The sequence below is a fragment of the Papaver somniferum genome, chromosome 11 (genome assembly GCF_003573695.1).
Source record: "Papaver somniferum cultivar HN1 chromosome 11, ASM357369v1, whole genome shotgun sequence".
Lineage (NCBI taxonomy): Eukaryota > Viridiplantae > Streptophyta > Magnoliopsida > Ranunculales > Papaveraceae > Papaver > Papaver somniferum.
The window spans coordinates 51311820-51324770 of record NC_039368.1 but is presented as its reverse complement, the minus strand read 5'-3'; positions in this window follow the sequence as shown (position 1 = coordinate 51324770).

Below are 12951 nucleotides of genomic sequence, written 5' to 3'. Positions count from 1 at the left end.
GACTCACTGAGTACTTTCCTGTGCTATGTTCCCCGGCAGAACTCTTAATATCGGTATGGCATGGCGGATTTGTGTTCACTCGCAGCGGAGTAGCATGAACCTCCAAGTACCAAAGTTAAGGCCATCGCACGAAATGCTCTTTTGTAGATAAGGATTTTTGTGGCAGCATACAAAATCTAGCCAATTATTGTGATAACTCACAAAAAACTCATAAACCCGACTAATTTGCAAAATTAGGGTTTTGCGCCCCGCGCAGTATACTAGACCCCGTTGGTCGAAAAAATATGCCTAGCCAAACTAGTCGATTAAATCCGCCACAACATACTGGAAGTGTGTCCACGCCCTAGCTTGCCGGCCCCACTTCCCATCGACCAATCAAGTCGCTTTAAATCCGCCACACTCACACAGAAGTATAGCCACGCTCATTCATGTCCGGTCCTCTTACATTAACCAATCAGGTTACTTTAAACTCTCCACAGTGTTGAAAAGAAGGAAATTGCGCCATATGGCCGCAAAGCCAATTGGCTTCCCAAAAACGCACCAACATGCCAAACATGACAAATGCACATACTAGGCACACATGCCAGATGCACATGCCAAACACGCCAAACATGGCCACTCACCCCATGCGACGTGCCATTTAGGCTAATTAGGGTTTAGACAAACCAAACCCTAATTTAGGCAAGACTTTCACACCAACGTGCCAAAATTTCAGTGGCTACGGCTACGCGCGCAACCGTGTTAAAGGCATGCATGAGCCACGCCATCCATGCCGCAATACCGCTAGCACAAGTTAAAGGCGCCATTGCCAATTAAAGGTAGCATGATCGACGGCTACCTTTCCTCCTGAGATGAAATCTCAGCCATCCAAGTTCGCCACCAAACTAACAGGCTTGTGGCAACTTTTGAGCGACCATGCCGCCAAACCCTTTGGCCACGGCATCAAATCCAAGTTTGGCCACGACGCCTAATTTCGGCCACAGTGCCAAACCCTAGCCTTGGCCACGACGCCAAGCCCTAACCTTGGCCATGCCTCCAAGCCTTAACTTTAGTCACGGAGCCAAATATTAAACTTGGCCATGCTACAACAATACAAACGTGGCCATGCCACTGGCATGCCACCATGCCACGGCCACTGGCATGCCACCATGCCACGGATACTAGCATGCCGCCATGACACGGATACTATCATGTCGCTATGCCACGGCCAATGGCATGCCACAGCTACTAGAATGTCGCTATGCCACAGCCACTGGCATGCCGCCATGCCACAGCCACTGGCATGGATCCAGCAGGCGCTACTATGCCAATGGCTCCAGTTCGCTATACAACAAGATGCGGCCATAATCAATGTCCACTCTTCCTCGTGAGATGTAATCTCAGCCATTCAAATTCGTTACCGAGCCGTTTAGCTCGTGACAAGTTTTAGGCGACTAGCCAAAACGAGCCTAGCATCACGTATACTATTTACCTACGGCAAGCCACTCATTTTTAACTTGCCACACGTAGCAAAGTGCTACATGTTTTCCACGAAAACACTCGAGACATCAAAACATGTCACAAACTGGGGGATACTCATCAGGGTATTGGTCTGGCGGTTTACAACGTGCGGCGTGCAATACGCCCGTTACAGAAAGTGTCATAAAGTGGGGCAGTTAGTAATGGCAAGAAGTAATGGTGTAAAGGTATATTTCATTATGGAAACATAAATTCCAGGCGTTACCGGTTACTCCCTTCTTCCACCACTCCACTTCTCACGAGACCAGGGTACATTTTGGTGTGACGTGTATAAATAGGTCTCACCTATTTTCCACCAAGCAACAAGTTTTGGTCAAGAGAAGAATACAACATCCACAAATCATCTGATAGCTTTTCATTCAGCTAGACAGTTCAATTTTCTGATACAAGTCACGAAATACCCACACTTCCAGAATCAACTATTCTGGTCTCAACACTTTCTTCGCTTCCCTCCCTAAGACCAACCATTCTGCTTCACTTTGTGACCGAAGCAAGCCTGGAACGTCCATTTCTTGGTTTAGGCCAGGATTTTACAGATTGATCTCTCGAATCAAAAGTACTCCCGTGCAGTACATTATTTAGGGTTTAGACTCGTTTCTCATCCACACACGAAATTACCAAAAACAGCAGAAACGGTTTTCACCCACAAACAATTGGCGACCACAGTGGAAGATTAATCTTTCAGTTGCAATATCAATTTCCAGTTCCCAATTTTATTTTTCAACCTCAATCTCAAGATGGTAGAACTCAGGTCTGGATCAGCAACAAACCCTGAGAAAACTAGCATTGAAATCATCCCCGGTACTAACGCTCCTTCCAGTGGCATTAATACGCCACCAGCCAACACTAGCGGCGCAGAAAATGTTCCTTCAGGTGTTACACCGCCGATCACCAGAGCCAGAGCCGTTGCCGCCACTCCCAACGTTTCTTCAAGTGTGACGCATCCTAGCGTCACCAGATTCGTTACTACTTCACCATCAGGACGAGAGACTGGAGGAGCCAGAAGAAGCCAATCTCCTCTTACCACTGTTATTTGATGGAAAGAAAAAAGGTTCTCGTAAGGCTCAGACAGACATGACTACAACTCAGAAAGAGATACCTATTTTCCTCAAGACACTAATGGAGCGGCTACCACAAGAGTCACGTCAACCCCAGATGGAGCTGACAAGGAACATTTTTAACATCCGGCACATGCACTTCAGCAGGACGCGCGTTTATAGATGAAAAGGCTCGCGTTTCTCTTGAACGCCCAGTAGAAAGGAATCAAAAACACAATTTCATCACACGTGAAGATCAGGAACGACTTCTCCAAAATCGAGGCAAAGAAAATCAGCAACCCTCCTGAGTTCACAGAGACCCTCTTCCCGTCAGGAGCTGCATGATTTCTGGGGACTTCGCATACAAAATCGTGCAGTCTATGATGAAACATTTATGTGAGATTCTGTATTTCTCCAAGGCGCGGCGTCAAGACATATTTGCATCCCTTAACCGCACTGCATCAGGAAAGCAGTTGTTTCCAGCCAGGGAAGCCGTTCCCAAACCCCAAACTCTCCATGAAAGCACTATTTATAGATGGAACTGGGGTATCCTAACCACTGTTCACTTAAAGGATGTCGAGTTTGACACCACGCTGATTGACGCGGCCTCCGAATTCAACATTGTAACCGTAAAGGTTCTGAGAGTTCCAAGGGAAAATCAAACAGAAGAAGCGTATTATTTCCCATGAGGAGAAAAACACGACTTGCCGACTAGCACTATTTGTGACGTCTTCACATATGCCATATTGTATCAAGTCGTTTTTCGAAGTCAATGGTTAATAGCGCTCTCACCGAGTTTTCTCCAGGAGTCGCTTCGACGTTTTTCTCCAGGAGACGCTTCAAGTTCTCTCCAGAAGTCGCCCCGCTTCAACGTTCTCCAGCAGCGGCTTCGCATCAACGTTCTCCAGCAGAGGCTCCGCTTCAGCATTCTCTCGATAAGCTGCTCCAAGATCCGAAGCCGAAGCTTCAGCGTTTTGCTCCATAAGATTCAACGTCCTCTCCAAGAGCCGAAGCCGTTTCAACGCCTCATCCCTGTCAATGATCGTAATCATATCCAGCCAAGGATCGCGGTTGTGGCCACTTTTGATCCATCTCGCCAAACCTCGTGGTCGTGGACAGTTGATAGACGCATTTATGTGTCTAATATGTCTCATTTGTATGTATTGTTAATGCTCGATTTTGTATTTATTGTGTTATTTTATGTCTTTGTAGGAAATTTTAGAGAAATAAGTCCTTGCGGCGAAATGGGCTCGAAAAGTAGTGTTTTACACCCCAGGACAAACTACTAAAGGCACCGCAGAAATGCACCGGAAGCACCCCAGAAATGCACCGGAGGAACCCAGAAAAAATGTTAGAAACACCCCAGAAAAATTACTAAAGACACCCCAAGGGACATGTGTTATTCGGACTCTAGCAACGGATAAGGGGTGACCACTGGATAAGGGGTGTCCTTATTCTCAAATTCAAATTTCAGTTTTGGCGGGAATTTTTTTTTTCTTCCCTGGCAGATTTCAATCGGATATTTGGAGGGGTTAGAGGTAGACTAAACCTCTGATTCTGGTTGGGTAGACGTGATATGGATATGGGAAGCTATTTTGGTTGTTGGAATCGATCCAGTTGGGCTTGATTCTCGGTTTAAAGAAATCAGGGAATACGTGGTTGAGAAAAGATACTCGGGATTGTGTCGATGATGTATGGAAGATGGCATGCGTTTGCAACGTCTTGACACATTCCTTGATGATCTGGGAGCATGTTTGGAGCGTGTAAACACTGGTTGACAGCGTGAGTAGGCAAGAAAGGAAAGAAAACAATCCGAGAATATTTTCTCTTTACTGCCGAGTCATGGGAAATATTTTGAAGTTATGGAGAGATTCGAGGGCCCTGTTGAGTATAAATAAGTTTCTCCAGGTACAAGGAAGGAGTGTCGAGAGTTTGGGGTCGAGAGAAGGTCCAGAGAAGCAGAAATCAAAAGTTGATGAAACTCTGTTTCTGCTTCTGCTGATGATGAAGAACACCAAGAACACGAAGAACAGACTCGCAAGGACAGTGGTTTATCAACAGTGTCTAAGACGCACATCCGTGGGTCGCAGTGCGGTCTAAACATCAGCAACACTTGTGTTTTATCGTTCATTCTGGGACGCTTTTTGTGCGTCGCAGATTACAGTTTTACACCATTTTCTCCTTTTCTCTCCATTGTAAACACCATTTGAGCTATAAAAATATATTTTGAGCGTGTTTTCAGCATGAGGAGCTAAAACCCAACACTGGGACGACGGAGGAGGCTGAATTTCATCCTTGGGGTAATTTATTTTATTCTTTTTTATGACTTTTGCATTAATCTAAAATTGAAATATGATTTGAATTAATTGGTTGTTATTTAATTTGATGATGTATGCTTAGCTTAGTTGTTTTGATACATCATGCTTAGGACTTACAATCAATGTTTTAAGAATCTATCTTGGCAAAATCAGAGTCTATGTTAATTTTATTGAGTTTTATTTGTCAAAGAATATATGAATGAACCTTGTGTAGTGAATTCAGCCAAATCCTTAGTCCCAGTACCTCTCGCTCATTGTTAATATTTTTGTATATATATTTTTTTTTAATCTAAAAATTCCATTTCCTTCACAAGTCTGAAACGAATCCTATTTACTACAACCCCATCAAACAATCTTAATCAAATTGGCGCCGCCGATTCGGATTTGTGCTTAGGTAGAATTTTTAGGTTTTTATTATTTTTTATTATTCCATTTGTTCTTTTTACGTCTCTTTGGTTGTGTCTTTGTATTACAGGTTTGAAGTTGGATACTAAAGACCTTGGAATCAAAGCTTAAAGCTAAAAGAGAAGGAAAAAAGACAAAACAAAAAAATAAAGAAAAAAGAGAGAAAAAAAATTATTTTTTATTTTTTTAAGAGACTTTCCTTTTTTTTTTGTAATAATTATATTATTTTTTGTATTTCTTTTCATTGGACTGGACATTGGACAATTTATTTTAATTTTAAACCCTACGGAAGGGTTATATAAATAAAAAATAAATAATTAATATAAACTGTTTGCAGGGAAGGACGACGATTACAATCGTCTCGGCCCCTCGGGTTCGTACATGACATAGGAGTCGTGGCCCGAGTCGACAACGGTTCATCCCCGTCTGGTACGGGAGGTAAATCGAAACACTCGCGAATCTCCTGTAAGCGAGTTACTGTATTCCTTAAGGTGATTCATTGATTGAGGACGAATTTGGACTGTTTTTAATTCCTAGTAAAGGGCAAGGCCTGGCCAATAAATAAGGGTTCGGATTTCATCACCGCTCCCTTCTTGCCCGCCTTAGGAAACGAAACCTAACGCGAACCCAAGCTTAAAATTTGATTAGAACGAGACCGATAGGGTAACGAGCTTGGTAGGAAAATCTTTCGAAAAATATTGGTTACTCTTTTAGCATACTTCGAAGTTCATGATGGTTTCTGTAGTTGAATGCGTGACTGCGCCGCCTTGTACGGTGAGGCCTTGGGTATCAAAGCTCCACTGAGCTTCCCTCGCCTCAATTCAACTTACTTACTCGGATTGATTCCAGAGGGGTTTGCTTAAATTGTAACGAATTCCCTTTCGAAGGATAGAAGCTGGTCTAGAAACAATCTAAGTGGAGCCATCATGCTTTTGTTTGCTAGATTATAGGTTTGATTTGGTCGAGTCAGCCTTGTTTGTGATTGTGTAGAATTCCCTTGCAATTAAGAATGTCGAACTGGTATGATAGAAGCCAATACAATGATTATCGACCTGAATTTGAATATGGACATCATCCTTTTATGACCATGTTGGGAATAGTGGTTGGGAACGCCATCCTTTGGAAGGATATGGGTCATACCCTGGTGAGCCCAATTACTATCCACACATGCATCAGTCTTACGAGCAAGAAGATTATAGTACTAGTTCTTCGTCTCTAGAGGATACAATCAAACTATTGAAAAGTAGTCCTTTTTATGATCCCTCTGTTCCTATTCCTCCTTTAGAAGAGTCCCTCAGGAGTTAGCTGAGTCGACGCGTAAGTTAGCTGAGATGAATAGTATAATTATAGACGAAAGAACTACAATAATGAGTGAACTTTTAGAAGACCCCTCAAGCGGATAGCTGAGACGAACGAAAGAATTGCTCGAAATACTTGAATTTCCAATATAGTGTTCCAATAATACCCTTGAGAGAAGATAGTTATTTACATAATCAAGATACAAGGTTAGAATTGGTAGCACTACTTGTTTTGATGAGGTTCGATCTTTTTCATGTTATTATGATGAGGATAGTGTTGATGGAGAATCATACTTATGTAGGAATAGTGATCAGGAAATGGTTACTCCAATTGAGCTTTACAATGATAATATTATTTCTAGTTCAAATCCAAATAATTTTAATAATTATTCACCTATTCAAAAGGACGAGGATTTGACTAGAGATACCCTCGTTTTAGACGATGTAGTATTTCCTGTTTACAAAGCCGATAATGATTTAGAGGAACGAGTTTATTCTGAGAATAATGTTTTAGAGTCTAGCGATTTAGAAACAATAGTCTTAGACGAAGAAGATGAACTCGTAGAGCTTATATGAGTGAGGATGAACCTGAGTATAAAGAAGCAATTGACCATTTCAGGATTTGATCTAGAAATTAGGGAAATTGTAGCTAGTCTATCTAGAGATACCCAAAATCTAAGTTTGGGGGTGATTATCATTCCTGTGCCTTACCTTTAACTCTCAGAGTCCCTCACTTGGACTTGATATTCTGCCTCGACATTTTACAAGATTACCTTCATACTCGTTTTCCCGAACCTAATGATGTCCAGGAAGAAGTTCAGTCGTTAGAAACCCATCTCTGGTTGATGTGGTTTGCCCAGGCTATGATACCCAGATTGACTTTGTTTTCCCACCAAATAGTTTTCTTCCAACTGTGGGAACGTTTATATTCCAAATGTGTCGAATATTAAGTTGTGAGACTAAACCTAAATGCTTTAGGAAATTAGAATCGACACATTTGCTTAAGAATGACCACTACTCTCATTGTGGTCAATTATGTAAGTCAAATCTTATTGACTTAGAGGATCCTCAGTTATTTAGGTTATTATTGTGCGCTTCTAAGATCATATTTGAGTTTTTCCAGACTCTAGGACCTAATGATTCGGATCCCACCTATGAAGAAACGCAGCCAATGAAAATTTTCTATTTAGACCCTTTCATAGAACCTGAACCTGAACCACAATTAGATATAAATTTCTTAATCAGGAAACTAAGTAAGGGCATGCTAGTCTTGTTCACTTTCTTGGTTCATTGCAGTTTCCTTTGGTCAGCTCTATTTAGTTTTGAAGACCCACAGTTATTTCGACTGTTACTTTATGGTTCGAGTTGACTAATCCTTTCCTAAGTCTGGCTGAAGACTTTAAACTTAGCACTTCTTGGGAGGTATCCCATGCTCATGCAACACGGTAATATCTTTCCTTAACTCTTTCGCTTCAAATGGTAACAGTTTCTCCTTGTTCATGCTTTTAGTTTCATCTTTAGAACATTGAGGACAATGTTAGATTTAAGTTTGGGGGTATGGGAGAAACTTTTAGTTGCAATTATAAACTCCAGAGCCTAGAATTTATGCCTATTAGGTTTGCACTAACCAATCTAAGTGGATGGAACATCTTGGTTGTAGGAGTTGAGGAACCAATCTGATTAGATGGAAACATCTATAGAGTCTATTCATAAAAGCACAGAGCTCAGGTGTTAGAAATAACATGATAGTTGCACCATATCTCGTTGAGTCCTTTTCATTTCTTTTTTTTATTTTATTTTTTCTTTTTAAACTATGTTTCTCTAAGTGATTAGGTGGGGCACACGATTCAATTTGTTACCACTGCTAGGGTGAATTAGAGTGACTGAGTTACTAAAAAAAAAAAAGATCGGACCAGTTAGACCAATCGGAATAAGTATTAACACTTGGATAGCAATATGCGTGTGTTCTCCCTATTTCCGTCGCCTAAGCAAGCGTGGAATGCAGGACCCGTGGGAACTATCGTGTAATCTGATGACAAGAAGCATGCGCTTGGATCAAAAAGATCTATTCATGTCGTTAAGTTAAAAAAAATGGTTATTGTTCTGTGTAGTCAACTGCTGGTTCCCTTGTATTTGCCAGTTTGTTGATCTAGATTTAAGTTATTGACCACTGGTTCCCTTGTATATGCTAGTTGTGTTGATATTAGTCAGACCGGTATCTCAGTCCATTAGGATAGGTTCATTCTGGCAGTGACCTTCAGACAGATATGTGAAACATCGATCATTTGGTTAACATCAAAACCATCTACATTTTTCTATTTCCATCTCCTTTTTCTATCCATATGATTAGTTTGACTCCGAATATGATGTCCATAGTGCAACTATCTGAGTAGAGCTCTGTCACTTTATATGAATTTTAGTATGCTTGAGTGCAAACTCGTGTACAACAATTGGAATTTCGCATCAGGGTACTTCCTCCTATAGTCAATGATTGTATGCCAACCAAGGAGATTCTTTAGTGCCTTCCAAGGTTCTGCGTAGATAGCTAGGGTCTGGAGTATTGGTTTTATGGGTACACCTCTGGTAAAACCTTCCGAGATTAACTCGGTCACTAGGGACACCTAGTGAGTTAAGATTTTATTTTCCATATTAGTTTTGCTCGAGGACTAGCAAATAATAAGTTTGGGGGTGTTGATAGACGCATTTATATGTCTAATATGTCTCATTTGTATGTATTGTTAGTGCTCGATTTTGTATTTATTGTGTTATTTTATGTCTTTGTAGGAAATTTTAGAGAAATAAGTCCTTGCGGCGAAATGGGCTCGAAAAGTAGTGTTTTACACCCCAGGACAAAGTACTAAAGGCACCGCAGAAAAGCACCGGAAGCACCCCAGAATTGCACCGGGGGAATCCAGAAAAAATGTTGGAAACACCCCAGAAAAATTAATAAAGACACTCCAAGGGACATGTGTTATTCGGACTCCAGCAGCGGATAAGGGGCGACCACTGGATAAAGGGTGTCCTTCTTCTCAAATTCAAATTTCAGTTTTGGCGGGAATTTTTTTTTCTTCCCTGACAGATTTCAATCGGATATTTGGAGGGGTTAGAGGTAGACTAAACCTCTGATTCTGGTTGGGTAGACGTGATATGGATATGGGAAGCTATTTTGGTTGTTGGAATCGATCCAGTTGGGCTTGATTCTCGGTTTAAAGAAATCAGGGAATACGTGGTTGAGAAAAGATACTCGGTATTGTGTCGATGATGTATGGAAGATGACATGCGTTTGCAACGTCTTGACACATTCCTTGATGATCTGGGAGCATGTTTGGAGCGTGTAAACACTGGTTGACAGCGTGAGTAGGCAAGAAAGGAAAGAAAACAATCCGAGAATATTTTCTCTTTACTGCCGAGTCATGGGAAATATTTTGAAGTTATGGAGAGATTCGAGGGCCCTGTTGAGTATAAATAAGTTTCTCCAGGTACAAGGAAGGAGTGTCGAGAGTTTGGGGTCGAGAGAAGGTCCAGAGAAGCAGAAATCAAGAGTTGATGAAACTCTGTTTCTGCTGCTGCTGATGATGAAGAACACCAAGAACACGAAGAACAGACTCGCAAGGACAGTGGTTTATCAACAGTGTCTAAGACGCACAGCCGTGGGTCGCAGTGCAGTCTAAACATCAGCAGCACTTGTGTTTTATCGTTCATTCTGGGACGCTTTTTGTGCGTCGCAGATTACAGTTTTACACCATTTTCTCCTTTTCTCTCCATTGTAAACTCCATTACAGCTATAAAAATATATTTTGAGCGTGTTTTCATCATGAGGAGCTAAAACCCAACACTGGAACGACGGAGGAGGCTGAATTTCATCCTTGGGGTAATTTATTTTATTCTTTTTTATGACTTTTGCATTAATCTAAAATTGAAATATGATTTGAATTAATTGGTTGTGATTTAATTTGATGATGTATGCTTAGCTTAGTTGTTTTGATACATCATGCTTAGGACTTACAATCAATGTTTTAAGAATCTATCTTGGCAAAATCAGAGTCTATGTTAATTTTATTGAGTTTTATTTGTCAAAGAATATATGAATGAACCTTGTGTAGTGAATTCAGCCAAATCCTTAGTCCCAATACCTCTCGCCCATTGTTAATATTTTTGTATATATATATATTTTTTTTAATCTAAAAATTCCATTTCCTTCACAAGTCTGAAACGAATCCTATTTACTACAACCCCATCAAACAATCTTAATCAACAGTTTACTCGCTTACGCATCCAGCCGATCCCTTTGCTTCCATGGACGCCCATGCAATTCCAGCCAACCTATTTTGGTTCCTACGAAGATGTAGTCCCTCATGATCACATCTGCTGCCAAGAACTGTTGTTGTTCGTTAGTCGATACCAGCCAGAGCTTTACCATAGCAACAACCACTACAAAGGTAATCCATACTTCTCCATATTTTAGTTTCATGTGGAAGAAGTAATAGAGCCGCCAGTAAGGATGCAAGATGATATCTTTATCATGGTCAACTCACCGACCATACAAGATGGAAACATGTAAACCACACATGGGGACTGAGGATCTACACGGGATTCCTTCACTGTCAAAGCTCAGACGACACAGTCAACCAAAAAGTCATGGCCACGACAAGGTCATCCACCATTAAAAGGTGTAACGTAAGAATATCATCACCACTCTGTCTAGAAGGTTCCTGCAACAATTTACGAGGCCGCGTGCGGATCCCAAGCATACTCAGAGAAATCAACTTCAGTAACCAAAGAGAAGTGCGGCTGGGGACTGCTCATCACGGTCCATCCCCGACAACAATCAAGCATTCATGAGATAACTTAAGGGACGCGGCTGAAACAATTTTCTTGAAGATACATAGGGATCCACAATTAACGACATAACTCTCTCACTTCTACCTCTTCATTATCCAGAATGTTTCGTCCATATGATATTCCAAGCATCCCAGCATCACATCCAGGGGAGTATGATAAGATTATCAAATCCCATATGCGTGGATTCAAGGCGACACAATTAAATTAGGAGACAATTGGGGACTGAAGCCTCCTTCATGTTTAGAAGCTTAAACGCAGTCACCACCTTACCAGTGAATGCAGCAGAAGCACATCTTCCACGAGAAAATAGGCTCAGGATAATTACACATGGAGAATACCAGAATGGGATGCCTTCACTGCCCTCAACCAGGTTATTTTCGATTTCAACATCGTCACTATCGTATATTTACGAGCCGCAAGAATTTCTCAACATGAAGCCGCACACGTGCATCAAAAACCCCAAAAGCACGCCACAAAGATACATTCACATATCCAGCCACGCCATCGTATCTAACAGAAGTATAACTGGGGACTGCTCACCGCATCCCATTCCATACAATAATCCAAGATTCGGAAGATGGTTCAAAGGATGTTGCTTGGAATGAAGTCTTGGTAGCAGCACATCGGCGACGGAGCGCCTCTCAACTCTTCTATTTCGCGCCCAATGGTTCCAGAAGATTTTGACCAACAACGCAACCACAATCTCCAAGATTAGCCCTGACATGATCATTGCCGAGCATATATTTCATCCATCCATCTAAAGAGTGTAATGGAGTTTGGTAAATTTTAAATCCATTGGAGAGGTTAGATACTCATTCTTCTGTAGCTAGAACCTTAATACACATTCTGGAGAAAATCGATGGTACTATTGTGTGACTACATGCGAGAGAAACTACCTTGAGTTCTCCTGGCTCGCCTTGCTGATTATAACTATTGAAGATTTCTTTGTTGCCGTTAATGCTCGCTCTACCACCGCTAAAAAATAACGAAGAGGATCCAAATACTGCTGATGAGAGCACGGAACCGGACGAACAACAAAAAACAGAAGAGGGTCGATATCCCTTTTCATATGAACGCAATTTCTAGAGTTTGAACAGAATAAGGATTCCTTATTGCTCCATGAACGGGAATAGATGACTAGGCGCACCACACTCATGCTCCATAGCCGAACAAGTAGTGTGCCATTATCTCCTCTCCATGACCGAACCAGCAGCGCGCCAGCACGAGGAACACCAATCGCTCAACCTACAAACGCTCCATGGCTCCAGCACTCCGTGGTCAAGCCAACTCTCCATGGCTCCAGGACTCTATGGTTAAGTTAGCGCCAACGCTCCAACATTCCGTGATCCAGCCAGCAAGCCTTCCAAGTGCCATTTCCACCATTCCACGGACTGAAGCCATCAGCGCCACTATCACCATTTGAAGCCAAAGTTCCAGTGCCATCATCACCATTTGGTAGCCAAAGTTCCGGCGCCATATTTTCACCATTTCATGGACTGAAGCCAGTTTCCACCATTCCATGGACTGAAGCCA